This window comes from Mytilus californianus, unplaced genomic scaffold (genome assembly GCF_021869535.1).
Source record: "Mytilus californianus isolate M0D057914Y unplaced genomic scaffold, xbMytCali1.0.p SCAF_19, whole genome shotgun sequence".
NCBI classification, from domain to species: domain Eukaryota; kingdom Metazoa; phylum Mollusca; class Bivalvia; order Mytilida; family Mytilidae; genus Mytilus; species Mytilus californianus.
Window position 1 is genome coordinate 7,771,682 of NW_026262667.1, and position 19,065 is coordinate 7,790,746.

Genomic DNA, 19,065 nt, shown 5'->3' on the forward strand with positions numbered 1-19,065 from the left:
CTAACATTGACTTGATATGAAAAATATTTAATGTTAATATTCATCTGAATCTCAATTCAGGTGAATTTCACGTCAGTTTCATGTATAAGCTCGTTTGAGGTGAATTTCACGTGAACAAAATTTGTCTGTGTAATAGGCATACTTATTGATGATCGCGATGACAGTAAACTGAAAACATGCAAGTTTGGGAATAATTTCGCATGATGACAAGAAAATATTCACAAATGTATGCCCGAACATCGACAATGACATTTTCGTCCAATCAAAGAAAAGATCAGCGACAACACTTACACTGTAACCATCGTTTACCATCATTCGGGTCGAAGGTATGATTCGAAACTATTGTCGCCAGCGTCGATACAAACGCTAATTTTGTGTGTAGATACAAACATAAAGTCCGAAGCCAGTAATTATTGTTGCTGTATATCATAATTTCATTTTCGTTTATTATTTTCTTCATAATTAAGGCCGTTAGTTTCCTAGTTTGAATTGTTTTAGATGTGTCATTTCCAGGCCTTTGAAAGCTTACTATGCGGTATGGGTTTTGCTCATTGTTGACGGCTGTACGTCACCTACAGTTTTTAACTTCTACGTCATTTGGTCTCTGGTGGAGAGTTGACAAATTTCAATCATACCACATCTTATTTCTATAGTTGTATTAGTATATATTTAAAATGTAATAGAATTAATCTTTTTCAAAGAAAAAAAAATGATCGATTGTGATAAATGATACATCACAGTTTTTGAGTAGTTGAGTTGATTATTGACTATGTTTCCTAACCGTCTGCCTGTGTAGCTACTACCCCACCTTTCTATATCCATGAGAAAACATACGTATAAACAAAGACAAACTCATGGTACTACTACTGGAAGTGTTTAACGACCTTGACTGGCTGTTCAGTCCTCGCACGGTCGGTAAACTCATGGTACAGACACGAAATGTGTTTTTTATACTCCCGTTTACGGGACGTATTATGGTATACCGTTGTCCGTCCGTCCGTCCTTCGTCAACATGTCGGACAATAACTCAAAAACGCTTTAACCAATTTGCATGAAACTTTGGTAAATTGTTCCTATCTATTGACGTGAGCTCCCGTTCGTTTTTTTATAAATTTTAGATTTTAAGTTTCCGAGTTATGTGGTTTTATTCATTAAAAATGGGGATTTCCTAGTTTTCGGACAAAAACTCAAAAACACTTTCACCAATTGCAAGAAACTTTGGTGAATTGTTTATATATATTGACATGAGCTCCCTTTCGATTTTTAAAAATTTTATATATCCGAGTTATGGGGTTTTATTTATTAAAAAAGGGTGATTTTTCCAGTTTTCGGACAATAACTCAAAAATGCTTTCAGCAGTTTTCATGAAACTTTGGTGAATTGTTTATATCTATTGACGTATGCTCCTTCTGGATTGTTATAAATTTTTAATTTTATGTTTCTGAGTTATGGGATTTTATTCATAAAAAGGGGTGATTTTCAAGTTTTCGGACAATATCTTTAAAGTGCTTTGAGGAGTTTTCATGAAACTTTGGTGACTGGTTTATAAAGATAACCTCCTTTTAGTTTTTCATAAATTTCTGATATGACATTGAGAAATTATTGAACTTTATTCTTTTAAAAAGCGACGGGCGTATCATGCGCTCATTGCGCAGCTGTTTTTTTAAGCGAGTTCACGTGCGTTCCACAACTCATTCTTAGCATATACTGGCCTTATTTCGTAAAAGTGCCATACAAAATAAAAATATCACTTACGTATTTACATTATGCATCATCTACGCATAAAACTACCATTCAGAAAATAAGGCAATGACTAAGCATGTGGTGGCATATTAAGTATTAGTAAAATGCTTAAAAGGATTCTCGGTCAATTAAGTCGCTCATTCCATTTCCAGACCATATTTACATTGTGTCATATGTCAAATTTATTTGTTCAGTGTATGTTCAATGGTGTTAATATGTTCTTTGATTGAGTTAAGCTATTTCAGTTGATATTTTATAGTGTCTTTCTATGTTGTGATGTTACACTATTGTTTCAGAAAAAGGGTGAAGGTTTGGTACCATTAAAACGTTTAAACTCGCTGCATTTGTTTGCACCTGTCCTAAGTCAGGAATCGGATGTTCAGTACTTGTCGTTTGTTGATGTGGTTCACAAGTGTTTCTCGTTTCTCGTTTTTTATATAGATTAGACCGTTGGTTTTCCCGTTTGAATGGTTTTACACTAGTAATTTTTTGGGGCCCATTATAGCTTACTGTTCGGTGTGAGCCAAGGCTCCGTGTTGAAGACCGTACTGTGACCTATAATGGTTTACTTTTATAAATTTTGACTTGGATGGAGAGTTGTCTCATTGGCACTCATACCACATCTTCTTATATCCATTTGTCTCTGCTGGAGAGCTGTCTCATTCGCAATCAAACCGCATCTTCTTATTTTTACATTAACTGAATTTACAATAACAGTACTATGACTTGGTGTTCATCATTTTTAAAAGGCGTTTATGGGATTTTCTACAGAATTTGCAATACAGATGGTTTGCAAATAATACCCATATATTTGAGAAAAGAGATGAGGTTTAATGGATATTTTGTGTGAACTCCGCAAGATCGGAAAGTATTTTTGAAAAGTTATCGACGACGCGGAGATACGTTTAGTGAATAGCCAGTTTGACTCAAATATCCCAGTAAAAAGATAAAATTAAAATATAAAAAACAATAAGGCTTTTACAATACATCTTCAATTCACATTTTATCTTAGATAGTTACGAAGATCAACTAAATTGGACAGTTTTTTTTTTCGAAAAAGGGAATTGTCAAAATTTATAGACAGAATTTCATACTCTTTTATCCTTTTGTCATTTATAATTGCTCGATTGACATATAGTAAGGTGTCACGGTCATGTGGGCGTCAATGGTATTGTATACCAGTAGCAAATGATCAATTTAGCAACCTTGCTAACTCAGATGAGACATTTAAAGTTAATATATAGCATCATTAGGTATCAGCTTACCAGAAGGATGAATCAAAGGGCAATTTTGATTTGTAATAAATATAGCATTCTGATTTCCATCTGTTTACTGAACGTTTTAATTCGCAAAAAAAAAAAACATCGAATTCAAACAATTATCACGGAAACTCAAGTTTTGTTTATTTACATACAAGTTTTGAAATTGTTGTGGACGGTTGAACCGGGAGGACCAGCCTTCGGTGAGGTTGAGACACCTCGCTCTGTGGGGCATGGTGGATCGGTTGGGCTGAACTCGTGTGTCCAGTCTCCGGCTTGAAGCTCGGAGCGCAAAATCTAGAGGGGAACGTTCTCTGTGAACATGTGGCAGAGGCTTTCATGGACATAGGATTTTCGGACCCCGGATTTGCTAGTCAAATTTCCTTCTCTTAAACATTCTGTGTAGATCCCTTTGAGAGATGTGGGGATCCAATCCCCGGACCTTCTCATTGTCGCTTATAAAGTCCCCTGCTGCAGTTAGAATGTAGAAAGGTAAACAAGAAAATGTATGCTACAATATGTATTAACTATTGATCAAATTAGAAAATGATAGCATTTTAAGATTCGCTTTACTGAGTTATATTTCCAAGTATTTTTAATAAATGTGGTCTTCTTACATATGGGCGTATCAAAACTTTTACAATTATGACTGGTTACAAAATGCGATCAAAACAAGTCTCAAAGATCAATCTATTCAATCTTGGGAGTTCAAATATTAATGATTTTCCCAAATAAAGGCAACAGTAGTATAGGTAGCACGGTAGTATTTGCATTCCAGTATTTAGGTTGCTCTTTTGTGTACCCTACCCAAGTCAATGTATCTGAACAGTGTGATTGGACAAAAAATACAGTATCAACTGAACATACTTTCCCAAACTGAGGGATGAATCAGGTGTAGAAAAATATGAAATAATTTTACATACAGATGAAAATGAATTTTTGAGATTTTTTTTAAATTTTGTATTCACTGCACGATAAAAGACCTAAAAGCACTAGTGGCCTTAGATTTTTAAAAATAGCAAAAAAAGTAAACGGTCATGATACACATTCAAATTCATTTCTGAATAGTAAAATAAAAGTACTTCAGTTAACTGTGAATGTAGAATTTTTTGCAGTGTTAGAAAGTGGTGCAAATTCTAAAAAGGCTATCATTATCCCTTATGGGCCAGGAAATACTACCGTGCCACCTTAAGGGGGATATATATGTTTACACTAAATCAATAAAGGATTTTTTTTTACCTATGCAATTTCTATGTTTATCAATTAAAAGTTGATTAAAGGCAACTATAATAAAATGGAATAAATTCCATCCCTGGGAGTGAAAATTGCTGATTCAGCAAATTTTGCCTGATCTGTGGGTAATAATGTAAAAATTTACCTAGAAAGTAGAACTTCATTATTTTTAAGTAACTTGCAGTACTTTTTTAATTACAAATGCTCGCTTTAACTTTTCGCACTGTCTGACACATGTGCAACCACTGGAAATTGAGACGCGACATATTTTAGTTGCCTGTACGTCCTATTATTTTCACCGAAATAGATGAATTGCATAATTTTTTATTTTTTTCCACACAAGTACAGCTATACTAGTTTTCTTCAGGTTTAATTTATAGTTCTGTGGTAACATGACACCAGTATGAGCTTTTTTGAAACCATTAAGTAGTTAAGGGGTCCTTACTTATTCATTTAGCCCTCATATTTGGCTGAAATAGAGATAGCAATAGGGGGTTCTTTACACTGACAAGACATTTTTTTTGACAAAGAATGTAATTATGATTGTATATCAGCAAGATTTAATAGTTTATTCATTTTCCCTGCAAATGTTATTAATTGTTTTGATTTTCTGACAATGAAAAGCATAATAAAGGTAAACTGATTATGTAAGGGGACATAATTTAACTTAATGTATACATGAGAAATAGACAAACAGTCAACTTAGAGATATATTCTAGTACATGTATTGTCAAATAGATTTTAGAATAATAGTTAATTGCCATCTAAAGAGTCTTGTTGTGTTGCCTTCATAATCTGGAAATGCTTAAAGTAATGTAAGGCATGCTGTAAAATGATGAATGGACTTTAATATCATTTTTCATGATTTGGTGCTTAAACTGTTTCTTTCAGTCAGATTAACTATAAATAGAGTTGTCAATTCAATAATACCTCCTGAATCACCATGTTTGACTTCTGTGTTGATTTGAAACATGGTATATTTGGGTTTTGTTCACTCCTTAAGTAAAAATGGTAAGATGAAAAAAAAGTGAAAATCTGCCAGCTGGGGTAGGGGTGTAATCTTTGACTTTTTTTTGGTTAAAAATAAGTGTAGACTAGTATTCCTTATTGTAATATGTTTCATAGTAAGAAGTCTATGCATCATAAGTGTCATGACTGATTTCAAGTTTGTAATGTCTTGGTTAAGGTAGCACGGTAGTATTTGCATTCCAGTATTTAGGTTGCTCTTTTGTGTACCCTACCCAAGTCAATGTATCTGAACAGTGTGATTGGACAAAAAATACAGTATCAACTGAACATACTTTCCCAAACTGAGGGATGAATCAGGTGTAGAAAAATATGAAATAATTTTACATACAGATGAAAATGAATTTTTGAGATTTTTTTTAAATTTTGTATTCACTGCACGATAAAAGACCTAAAAGCACTAGTGGCCTTAGATTTTTAAAAATAGCAAAAAAAGTAAACGGTCATGATACACATTCAAATTCATTTCTGAATAGTAAAATAAAAGTACTTCAGTTAACTGTGAATGTACAATTATTTGCAGTGTTAGAAAGTGGTGCAAATTCTAAAAAGGCTATCATTATCCCTTATGGGCCAGGAAATACTACCGTGCCACCTTAAGGGGGATATATATGTTTACACTAAATCAATAAAGGATTTTTTTTTACCTATGCAATTTCTATGTTTATCAATTAAAAGTTGATTAAAGGCAACTATAATAAAATGGAATAAATTCCATCCCTGGGAGTGAAAATTGCTGATTCAGCAAATTTTGCCTGATCTGTGGGTAATAATGTAAAAATTTACCTAGAAAGTAGAACTTCATTATTTTTAAGTAACTTGCAGTACTTTTTTAATTACAAATGCTCGCTTTAACTTTTCGCACTGTCTGACACATGTGCAACCACTGGAAATTGAGACGCGACATATTTTAGTTGCCTGTACGTCCTATTATTTTCACCAAAATAGATGAATTGCATAATTTTTTATTTTTTTCCACACAAGTACAGCTATACTAGTTTTCTTCAGGTTTAATTTATAGTTCTGTGGTAACATGACACCAGTATGAGCTTTTTTGAAACCATTAAGTAGTTAAGGGGTCCTTACTTATTCATTTAGCCCTCATATTTGGCTGAAATAGAGATAGCAATAGGGGTTTCTTTACACTGACAAGACATTTTTTTTTACAAAGAATGTAATTATGATTGTATATCAGCAAGATTTAATAGTTTATTCATTTTCCCTGCAAATGTTATTAATTGTTTTGATTTTCTGACAATGAAAAGCATAATAAAGGTAAACTGATTATGTAAGGGGACATAATTTAACTTAATGTATACATGAGAAATAGACAAACAGTCAACTTAGAGATATATTCTAGTACATGTATTGTCAAATAGATTTTAGAATAATAGTTAATTGCCATCTAAAGAGTCTTGTTGTGTTGCCTTCATAATCTGGAAATGCTTAAAGTAATGTAAGGCATGCTGTAAAATGATGAATGGACTTTAATATCATTTTTCATGATTTGGTGCTTAAACTGTTTCTTTCAGTCAGATTAACTATAAATAGAGTTGTCAATTCAATAATACCTCCTGAATCACCATGTTTGACTTCTGTGTTGATTTGAAACATGGTATATTTGGGTTTTGTTCACTCCTTAAGTAAAAATGGTAAGATGAAAAAAAGTGAAAATCTGCCAGCTGGGGTAGGGGTGTAATCTTTGACTTTTTTTTGGTTAAAAATAAGTGTAGACTAGTATTCCTTATTGTAATATGTTTCATAGTAAGAAGTCTATGCATCATAAGTGTCATGACTGATTTCAAGTTTGTAATGTCTTGGTTAAGGGGGATATATATGTTCACACTAAATCAATAAAGGATTTTTTTTTACCTATGCAATTTCTATGTTTATTAATTAAAAGTTGATTAAAGGCAACTATAATAAAAATAGCCCTTAAATTCCATCCCTGGGAGTGAAAATTGCTGATTCAGCAAATTTTGCCTGATCTGTGGGTAATAATGTAAAAATTTACCTAGAAAGTAGAACTTCATTATTTTTAAGTAACTTGCAGTACTTTTTTAATTATAAATGCTCGCTTTAACTTTTCGCACTGTCTGACACATGTGCAACCACTGGAAATTGAGACGCGACATATTTTAGTTGCCTGTACGTCCTATTATTTTCACCGAAATAGATGAATTGCATAATTTTTTATTTTTTTCCACACAAGTACAGCTATACTAGTTTTCTTCAGGTTTAATTTATAGTTCTGTGGTAACATGACACCAGTATGAGCTTTTTTGAAACCATTAAGTAGTTAAGGGGTCCTTACTTATTCATTTAGCCCTCATATTTGGCTGAAATAGAGATAGCAATAGGTGGTTCTTTACACTGACAAGACATTTTTTTTGACAAAGAATGTAATTATGATTGTATATCAGCAAGATTTAATAGTTTATTCATTTTCCCTGCAAATGTTATTAATTGTTTTGATTTTCTGACAATGAAAAGCATAATAAAGGTAAACTGATTATGTAAGGGGACATAATTTAACATAATGTATACATGAGAAATAGACAAACAGTCAACTTAGAGATATATTCTAGTACATGTATTGTCAAAAAGATTTTAGAATAATAGTTAATTGCCATCTAAAGAGTCTTGTTGTGTTGCCTTCATAATCTGGAAATGCTTAGAGTAATGAAAGGCATGCTGTAAAATGTTGAATGGACTTTAATATCATTTTTCATGATTTGGTGCTTAAACTGTTTCTTTCAGTCAGATTAACTATAAATAGAGTTGGCAATTCAATAATACCTCCTGAATCACCATGTTTGACTTCTGTGTTGATTTGAAACATGGTATATTTGGGTTTTGTTCACTCCTTAAGTAAAAATGGTAAGATGAAAAAAAAGTGAAAATCTGCCAGCTGGGGTAGGGGTGTAATCTTTGACTTTTTTTTGGTTAAAAATAAGTGTAGACTAGTATTCCTTATTGTAATATGTTTCATAGTAAGAAGTCTATGCATCATAAGTGACATGACTGATTTCAAGTTTGTAATGTCTTGGTTAAGGTAGCACGGTAGTATTTGCATTCCAGTATTTAGGTTGCTCTTTTGTGTACCCTACCCAAGTCAATGTATCTGAACAGTGTGATTGGACAAAAAATACAGTATCAACTGAACATACTTTCCCAAACTGAGGGATGAATCAGGTGTAGAAAAATATGAAATAATTTTACATACAGATGAAAATGAATTTTTGAGATTTTTTTTAAGTTTTGTATTCACTGCACGATAAAAGACCTAAAAGCACTAGTGGCCTTAGATTTTTAAAAATAGCAAAAAAAGTAAACGGTCATGATACACATTCAAATTCATTTCTGAATAGTAAAATAAAAGTACTTCAGTTAACTGTGAATGTAGAATTATTTGCAGTGTTAGAAAGTGGTGCAAATTCTAAAAAGGCTATCATTATCCCTTATGGGCCAGGAAATACTACCGTGCCACCTTAAGGGGGATATATATGTTTACACTAAATCAATAAAGGATTTTTTTTTACCTATGCAATTTCTATGTTTATCAATTAAAAGTTGATTAAAGGCAACTATAATAAAATGGAATAAATTCCATCCCTGGGAGTGAAAATTGCTGATTCAGCAAATTTTGCCTGATCTGTGGGTAATAATGTAAAAATTTACCTAGAAAGTAGAACTTCATTATTTTTAAGTAACTTGCAGTACTTTTTTAATTACAAATGCTCGCTTTAACTTTTCGCACTGTCTGACACATGTGCAACCACTGGAAATTGAGACGCGACATATTTTAGTTGCCTGTACGTCCCATTATTTTCACCAAAATAGATGAATTGCATAATTTTTTATTTTTTTCCACACAAGTACAGCTATACTAGTTTTCTTCAGGTTTAATTTATAGTTCTGTGGTAACATGACACCAGTATGAGCTTTTTTGAAACCATTAAGTAGTTAAGGGGTCCTTACTTATTCATTTAGCCCTCATATTTGGCTGAAATAGAGATAGCAATAGGGGTTTCTTTACACTGACAAGACATTTTTTTTTACAAAGAATGTAATTATGATTGTATATCAGCAAGATTTAATAGTTTATTCATTTTCCCTGCAAATGTTATTAATTGTTTTGATTTTCTGACAATGAAAAGCATAATAAAGGTAAACTGATTATGTAAGGGGACATAATTTAACTTAATGTATACATGAGAAATAGACAAACAGTCAACTTAGAGATATATTCTAGTACATGTATTGTCAAATAGATTTTAGAATAATAGTTAATTGCCATCTAAAGAGTCTTGTTGTGTTGCCTTCATAATCTGGAAATGCTTAAAGTAATGTAAGGCATGCTGTAAAATGATGAATGGACTTTAATATCATTTTTCATGATTTGGTGCTTAAACTGTTTCTTTCAGTCAGATTAACTATAAATAGAGTTGTCAATTCAATAATACCTCCTGAATCACCATGTTTGACTTCTGTGTTGATTTGAAACATGGTATATTTGGGTTTTGTTCACTCCTTAAGTAAAAATGGTAAGATGAAAAAAAGTGAAAATCTGCCAGCTGGGGTAGGGGTGTAATCTTTGACTTTTTTTTGGTTAAAAATAAGTGTAGACTAGTATTCCTTATTGTAATATGTTTCATAGTAAGAAGTCTATGCATCATAAGTGTCATGACTGATTTCAAGTTTGTAATGTCTTGGTTAAGGGGGATATATATGTTCACACTAAATCAATAAAGGATTTTTTTTTACCTATGCAATTTCTATGTTTATTAATTAAAAGTTGATTAAAGGCAACTATAATAAAAATAGCCCTTAAATTCCATCCCTGGGAGTGAAAATTGCTGATTCAGCAAATTTTGCCTGATCTGTGGGTAATAATGTAAAAATTTACCTAGAAAGTAGAACTTCATTATTTTTAAGTAACTTGCAGTACTTTTTTAATTATAAATGCTCGCTTTAACTTTTCGCACTGTCTGACACATGTGCAACCACTGGAAATTGAGACGCGACATATTTTAGTTGCCTGTACGTCCTATTATTTTCACCGAAATAGATGAATTGCATAATTTTTTATTTTTTTCCACACAAGTACAGCTATACTAGTTTTCTTCAGGTTTAATTTATAGTTCTGTGGTAACATGACACCAGTATGAGCTTTTTTGAAACCATTAAGTAGTTAAGGGGTCCTTACTTATTCATTTAGCCCTCATATTTGGCTGAAATAGAGATAGCAATAGGGGGTTCTTTACACTGACAAGACATTTTTTTTGACAAAGAATGTAATTATGATTGTATATCAGCAAGATTTAATAGTTTATTCATTTTCCCTGCAAATGTTATTAATTGTTTTGATTTTCTGACAATGAAAAGCATAATAAAGGTAAACTGATTATGTAAGGGGACATAATTTAACATAATGTATACATGAGAAATAGACAAACAGTCAACTTAGAGATATATTCTAGTACATGTATTGTCAAAAAGATTTTAGAATAATAGTTAATTGCCATCTAAAGAGTCTTGTTGTGTTGCCTTCATAATCTGGAAATGCTTAGAGTAATGAAAGGCATGCTGTAAAATGTTGAATGGACTTTAATATCATTTTTCATGATTTGGTGCTTAAACTGTTTCTTTCAGTCAGATTAACTATAAATAGAGTTGGCAATTCAATAATACCTCCTGAATCACCATGTTTGACTTCTGTGTTGATTTGAAACATGGTATATTTGGGTTTTGTTCACTCCTTAAGTAAAAATGGTAAGATGAAAAAAAAGTGAAAATCTGCCAGCTGGGGTAGGGGTGTAATCTTTGACTTTTTTTTGGTTAAAAATAAGTGTAGACTAGTATTCCTTATTGTAATATGTTTCATAGTAAGAAGTCTATGCATCATAAGTGACATGACTGATTTCAAGTTTGTAATGTCTTGGTTAAGGTAGCACGGTAGTATTTGCATTCCAGTATTTAGGTTGCTCTTTTGTGTACCCTACCCAAGTCAATGTATCTGAACAGTGTGATTGGACAAAAAATACAGTATCAACTGAACATACTTTCCCAAACTGAGGGATGAATCAGGTGTAGAAAAATATGAAATAATTTTACATACAGATGAAAATGAATTTTTGAGATTTTTTTTAAGTTTTGTATTCACTGCACGATAAAAGACCTAAAAGCACTAGTGGCCTTAGATTTTTAAAAATAGCAAAAAAAGTTAACGGTCATGATACACATTCAAATTCATTTCTGAATAGTAAAATGGAAGTACTTCAGTTAACTGTGAATGTAGATTTTTTTGCAGTGTTAGAAAGTGGTGCAAATTCTAAAAAGGCTATCATTATCCCTTATGGGTCAGGAAATACTACCGTTCCATCTATACCGCTTTTCAAATTCATAAATCGATTGAGAAAAAAACAAATCCGGGTTACAAACTAATACTGAGGGAAACACATCAAATATAAGAGGAGAACTACGACATAACAGAAACACAGCATTAAAATGTACACACAGAAACGAACTATAATTATATAACAATTAATGGCCATTTTCCTGACTTGGTACAGGACATTTTAAGAAAAAAATGGTGGGTTGAACCTTGTTTTGTGGATAGCCAAACCTCCCGCTTTTATGGCAATTTTAAATATAACATTAAAATGACAACATTACATGACAGGACTACAATACAAATAAATGGGAGAACATATAGGACAGAAAAACATACGAATAATAGCTAACAAAAGGTACCAGGTTTAAAATTTAATACACAAGACGCGCGTTTCGTCCACACAAGACTAACCAGTGACGCTCAGATCAAAAAAGTTCGAAAGCCAAAACAAGTACAAAGTTGAAGAGCATTGAGGACCAAAAATTCCAAAAAGTTGTGCCAAATACGGTTAAGGTTTTCTGTCTGGGATAAGAACATCCTTAGTATTTAGAATAATTCATACTTTTGCAAACAGTAAATTTATAAAAATGACTATATAATAGATATACATGATAACACCGAAGTGGTGACTAACTACAGAATAAAAACGGATACATAAAACAACATAAACCAGCACATAAAAATTCACAGCCGAGTTAGCCAAAGAAATCAACGCACAAAGTGACGTCACATTTGAATTTCTAAGAATTTTCCCCAAAATAGGATAGAATTAGGATAGATTTCAAGATTAGGTTTGTAATACTCATATAACATTTATTAATAACAATGAAAATTACAATACTAATTAATATAAAATTGTGGTAGTAATTAGATAATTAATTGTATTATCTTGCTATGTCGGTGTTTTTTCTAAATCAAACTATTAACCAAATATATCGTATAAATTTAGTTGACCCAAACTACAATCTAATAAATGAACTGGGTGATTAATTATCTTTACCATAACACACGAATACAACAGAAAAAAATAAGATTTTCAACTACAAACGATAAGACATTTGACAAAATCCGATGAGAAAACGGTTATTTGTTGCATTTAGAAAGAAACTTTCGCTTTTGAGAACTATTACAATATGCTAGACGATAAAGATTGTTTTACTCTATAAAATTTAGATCAATAAATCACAAGCTTCCAATTGAATCTGGTAGATAGATAGATATACCCGGAGAAAATACACCGTATAACTTGTGTCACGGAAATGCAATTGGAGATGAATATCATTATATTTTGGAATGTATAGACAAGTTCATGAGAATCATAGATTAAAAAAATTGGATTTTGTATGATAAAAAAGTAGGCCTTCGGCCTATACGTCGTTTTTTTTTTTTTTTTTTCCTCTCTAAAAGGACTACGTCTGCTACTTCCTAATCATATGTATTATAATATTCAGGGCCGTCAGCGGCGGGCTTTTCTCGTGGAAGTCATCTTCAGCTCCAATGAACAGGTAAGCCTCCAGCCAACCCGGCTAAAGCAAATGTATTTTGTAAGACGTGGATTTCAGTTGTATCATTTGAACCTCTTGCTCCAAGAGGTCTCTTCAAGGCCTATTCCCGTTCTCATATTCCTTCCCCGTGTCAGTCCTAGTTGGTCCCGTTTCCCAGATTCCTGACCAAAGAGCATATCTCTATCTTCTGGGATAACTGAAAAACAGCCAAGAGAAACCTTCAGAGAGCAGGGGAGTGGAGTATTGGCGTACCAGGGACATAACCATTGCATTCGGCAGCCACATGCACACGTCTCCTTTCTAATTGACTTTCTCCCAATACATGCTCGTGGGATTTTATTAGAAAACGGTGTCTCCTGCTCCGGAGGTTTCTGTAAAGCTGACAGGTGTGGTGATAGTTTTCCACGACCCAAAGATTGATTGCTTAACGTCCAGCGGCAAAAATTTCATGCATGTTCAAGACGAGAACAAACGAACAATAAATATAATAGGTAGGTCTTGTAATTGAGGCCGTCCGGGATAAGGTCGGGGAAATTTAGACTGCCACTGGAAATTGAGAGTATATTGGATAGGGACAGAAATTTGGCCTTGCAACAGGCCACCTACGGACCCCTCTAAGAGTTGTTGCAAGGGTTCTTAACGTGCAGAGAACGTGACACTCTCTCTACACGAGGCATCGGATTTAACGTCCTCATTCTAACCCGACGTGGCTTCGTACTTGATACATCTCGCACAGCCAAACGGACCGCCAACTTTGGCGAGTGTTTTACTGCCGGTCGGAAGAAGACTAAAGTGACCATATTTCTAATCCCCAGTCACCCTTGGAGTGTCACCCCAAGACCTGGCAAATGATGCCACTCCGTGATATGCAGTACTCAGATGCCACTCAGTGCTACGCAGTTCTTGGATGCCATTCTGGGTTTCACTCCTTGGTCACTCACCCCAGTATGTCCACCCATGGAGAGGTTGGGTGTATTTTACTGTTCATGCCCGGCACCACTCGCGTCAGATCAACACACTTGTATGATTTGAAAGATTCAAATGTTATTTACTTATATATTAATAATTGCTGAATTTATTTACTGGTATTCATTTATACTTGTAACAATATGAAATACATTTTTGACTACTAGTATTTACTTGTAATAGCGCTTATGTAACGTTGTGCTCTTTTGAAAAACTTGTTCCTGTTATTTTGTTTGTTTTAAAACCTAACGCCTCTGACGTTCGCCACGTCGTCTATAGAGTTTATTGCATTACAAGATTGTTAGATTTACAAATGCACTATGTTTTAATGACAAGAAGTTAATATTGTTTGTTTGTTTGTAAATGTTATTTCATCCACAATCAAGCCTAGCAGATATCAAATGTTGCAAGAACAATAATCTAGCACATTTAACCTAAGTTGGCTAGTCCATGATAACAAGAGGTTAATCTTGAAAGTTATACAAATAAATTGTTCAATTACACTAAAATCTGATATTTTCTTCACTTTTGATGTTTTCTGCAAGGTACATCATAACAAATGAACATAAATGGTTGAGAACGGTTTTCAAACAATGAAGCTATTGTCGTACCGATATGGTACGAAAGTAAATATGGAAGGTGTAGTGTGAAACTCACCTGCAATATTCTGTATCAACCGGATAATATCAGGTTATAATATAAAGTTGTCACTGTATGATTAGCAGACAGCAAAAACAAATGTAGTTATCAAGGTAGACGGAAGTTAAGGGAATCTCCCTGTGACGTCACTCAACCCAGGGAATACAATAGCATGGTGTAGAATGTGGAATGGTTCTTCCTATACAAACTTACGGCACCACACTATCATTTTAAATAATATAAAGGTAATATTTTTGAGTATATTGTATGAATTCCAAAATCAAATATTAGGTACTGTACTACCAAATACACCTTATTGGTATTTGGAAATCTGCGCCGGTTGACCCGAGAATCTGCGCCTATTGAACTATTGGCGTCATACAACAATCACTTTTTCATTGTGGCGTCAGATATTTTCTATCATGACGTCAAAATTTTACGGGAACCTTTGTGATGTCTAGTAATGGCGGACAAATAGCGGTAAGGTGTATATGGACATGTATATCAGATGCAGCGTTACCAATGAGAAAATCGATAATTTCTAACTGCCAAGAGGGAAAGGGGTGGTCCAAATAATATTTAAAGGCTTTAAAAAAAATTCTGTGACGCCTTCCTACTTCATAACGCTGAAGCCATTTTTTCCGTCTGGACTTTGAGAGAGAATTTTCGGCGGAACTTTGAGACACAATTTTGCCATGAAATCTTCATTGACGGCTTGCATAGATGCAAAGTCACCTTTTGTGTGCTTCAAAATTTCTAGAACTCTTTAAACTCTTAAATGTCCGACACAATAACATCCAACAACTTTGCGAACTGGAAAATATTAAACCGAAATTCAGTACCCAAATATCTGCAATGTCGTTAAGCAGCTTCATTTTGGCAAGGCAACAGATGAATTATGTCTTGCTGCAGAACATTTTAGAAATTCTCAAGCAATAGTGACACAATTTTAATACTATTTTAACATATTCCTCATTTATTAAAGTCTGGCATTGTAATACCTGAACTAAAAAAGGGGAAAATCAAATGGTAATTGACAACTACGGTGGAATTGCCGTAACACCAGTTGTATTAAAGCTTTTTTGGATGTACAATCCTGCCATCGCTGACTCAGAATTTCAAATAGTCAACACTTCGACTTTGGATTTACAAAGGGCATGTCTATGCTTATGGCTGGTCTTATAATTGAGGCTAGAGCGGAAGTTAATCATCTCACTTTTGAACCTCTGTATCTGGTTATGTTGATAGCCAGAAGGGATTTGATCACATAATAATGTTGGGCGCAATTCATGATCACACACAAAACCATCCACTGTGAACTGTAGTAAAAACATCTGTACAGTGGTCCCGTCTCGTAGGTCAAATTAAAAAGAAATATCAGTGACAGATTCCAGATTCAATAAGGAGTACGCCAGGGTGGCATTCTTTCACATTTTCTATATAAAGTTTATGTGAACAATCTGCTTGAGGTCCTTAAATCGCATAGTTTAGGTCTTAAAATCGGCACAAGTTACGTTGGCTGTCCAACTTGCGAAGACGATAAAGAAACTGCCAGCAGGAACAACAATGTATGCCCTCAGTAACCAATCAGCATGCCAGCCAGTCTAGAGAAACCATCAATCCTTCAAAAACTAAGGCAGTTATCCTAAATAAACCTACAATAATAACTAATCCGATTTACAATAGAGTTAAGGCACCAACTCTATATATCCTTTAGAAAATACTACACATCTCGGTCAATTAAGAGCAGAAATAAAGGACAATGAATTAAATATAAACGCAAGTATCAGCATAGCGAGAAGAACTCTGTGTTCCGTGATGAACACTTGTTTGCACGGTACAAACGGCCTTCACCAACAAACATTTTAAATTTATCAGAGCTACGTCATTCCACGTCTGTTGTATGGTATGGAGATTCTACCACTTAACCAGAAGCAATTGCACATCTTTACACGCTTCCATATTAACAATTTAAGAAATTTCCAGTCAATGCCTACACGAACAGCTACTAGAGCTGTAACCTGCTCTTAGGTGAATTAACAATTGAGGCTGAAATTCATAAAAGAAAACTCTCATTTCTTCATATCATTATTTCATATGACAATTCAACAAAACAGGAGTTGGTAGATAGACAACTTATTATGAATTTGGATAATAATCTAAGTTTCTTCTGTAAGGTCGCAGGTACGTTAACTTTGTACAATCTGCTTGGCATGGATTCACTCAGAAAACGGCCGCCGTCAAAATTATCATGGAAAACTTCTGAAAAATGGCTCTTCAAGACAAAAAACATTCTCCAATCTAAAGTCTTCAGTGATCTCTGTTATTGGTATTACTGGACGGATAGCAAAGTTTGATAAACAGTCAGATATAATAAAATTGATAATTGACAGTACATTTGTTTTTTGCCTTAGATTAAAAATCGAAACTATCTAGACAAAATACAGAAAATGTCTACTAATATGTCGTACAAAGGAAACTAGTATTTTACAGAGCGCATAAGACCCGTCATATTAACTGTTCAAAAACTAATACGTATACAGACCATTTGTGATATGAACTGTTATGTACATACTCGATAAGGTAGAGACAGGGGTGTCCTGCTTTTTATTGCATAAAACCAAAGTTAGGTTTTAATCCGTGGACAGTGGATTTTAGTGTAAATGCATATATATAAAAGAAACTTTTGTGTGTGCGACATAAACTTTTATAACTCCTGGTTCTGGAAATTGTTCCAGTGAGAAGGTGTTCCATAATTGGAAGTACATACGTAAAGAAGAAGAAAAGGTTTACACCTAAATTGAGTTAAATGCATTTTTGGAATTTTATGGGCATTTATTTTCATCACTGCAGATGATGGTAAAATAAACAAACAACTGACATATATTTGATACAGTCCACTAAGTTACACCCTTTAAATCACAAATTGTTTTCTAGATATCTATTGTCCATAAAATACTATATAATAGTTACCTGAGATGGGCTATCAAAGATTTAACCAAACTTAGTTGGTTTAACTTAACACCTTCTGCAGGAACTTAAAAAATGTTTATTTTAACCACTTCTGCAGGAAATTAAAAAATGCCCATCAAGATAAAAAAAAGCTTTCATTTTCCTGAAATATGTGAAACACAAAATGCATTTAACTTTTATATATCAAGTAGAAGCGTTACATGTTTTTCTGTACCCAGAAGAACTTTTTAGGTGTAAACAATAAAATTGAGAATGGAAATGGGGAATGTGTCAAAGAGATAACAACCCGACCGAAGAGCAGAAAACAGCCGAAGGCCACCAAAAGGTCTTCAACACAGCGAGAAAAACCCGGACACGGAGGCGTGCTTCAGCTGGCCCCTAAACAAAAATGTGTACTAGTTCAGTGAAAATGGACGTCATACTAAACTCCAAAACATATAAATGAACAAAAATTTTTAAAAAACATACAAGACTAACAAAGGCCAGAGGCTCCTGACTTGGGACAGGCGCAAAAATGCGGCGGTTTTAAACATGTTTTGTGACATCTCAACCCTCCTTCAAAGGCGTTTGTCAATTTGTTATGATGAACCTTGACAATATTCGATACGTTAACTTTTTGTTTTACATCGAATTAGATTATAGATGTAATTGGGTTGCAGAACCTACGATTTGTATAACGTATAAATGTGATGTTGTCATGAACATGCATGAAATATTCCTCAATGAACGTAAAGCTTAAACGTATCAATCATCATTGTTTTTGGTATTTATCAGTTTAGGCCTATATCTAGAAATAGAACGTCTCTCACGCAAGTAATTACCATTCAAAAGGAGAGGCGAAAAATACCAAAGGGATATTCAAACTCGTAAGTCGAAATAAGTGACAATGCCATGGCAAAAAACAAAAAGACAAACAACAGTACACAAAACACTACACAGAAAGCTAAAAACTAAGCACGCGAACCCTACCAAGTGAAGAAATCAATCGTTAAATATCGGATAGGTGTCCGTAAAGTATATGAAAAATAATATTCATTTTTAACCGCGACTGATAACTCGTTTAAAAATCCTGACGTATCGAAATTGTTTTTCAATCGTTATGTTAATACTTTAGCAATTGGGAGGTCGTCATATTATTGAGAGAAATGCTAGCGTAGTGTTTTATTAACAACAACTGTGAGCCAATAGACGTATTCAAACTTTTGGGTATGTAGCTGAATTTGCTCCGAATGACCCTAAATCTGTCTCCGAATAACCCTCTGGCGTCAAGCAACAATCACTTTTAATTATGACACAACATGTTACAGGAACTTGTTTGACTTTA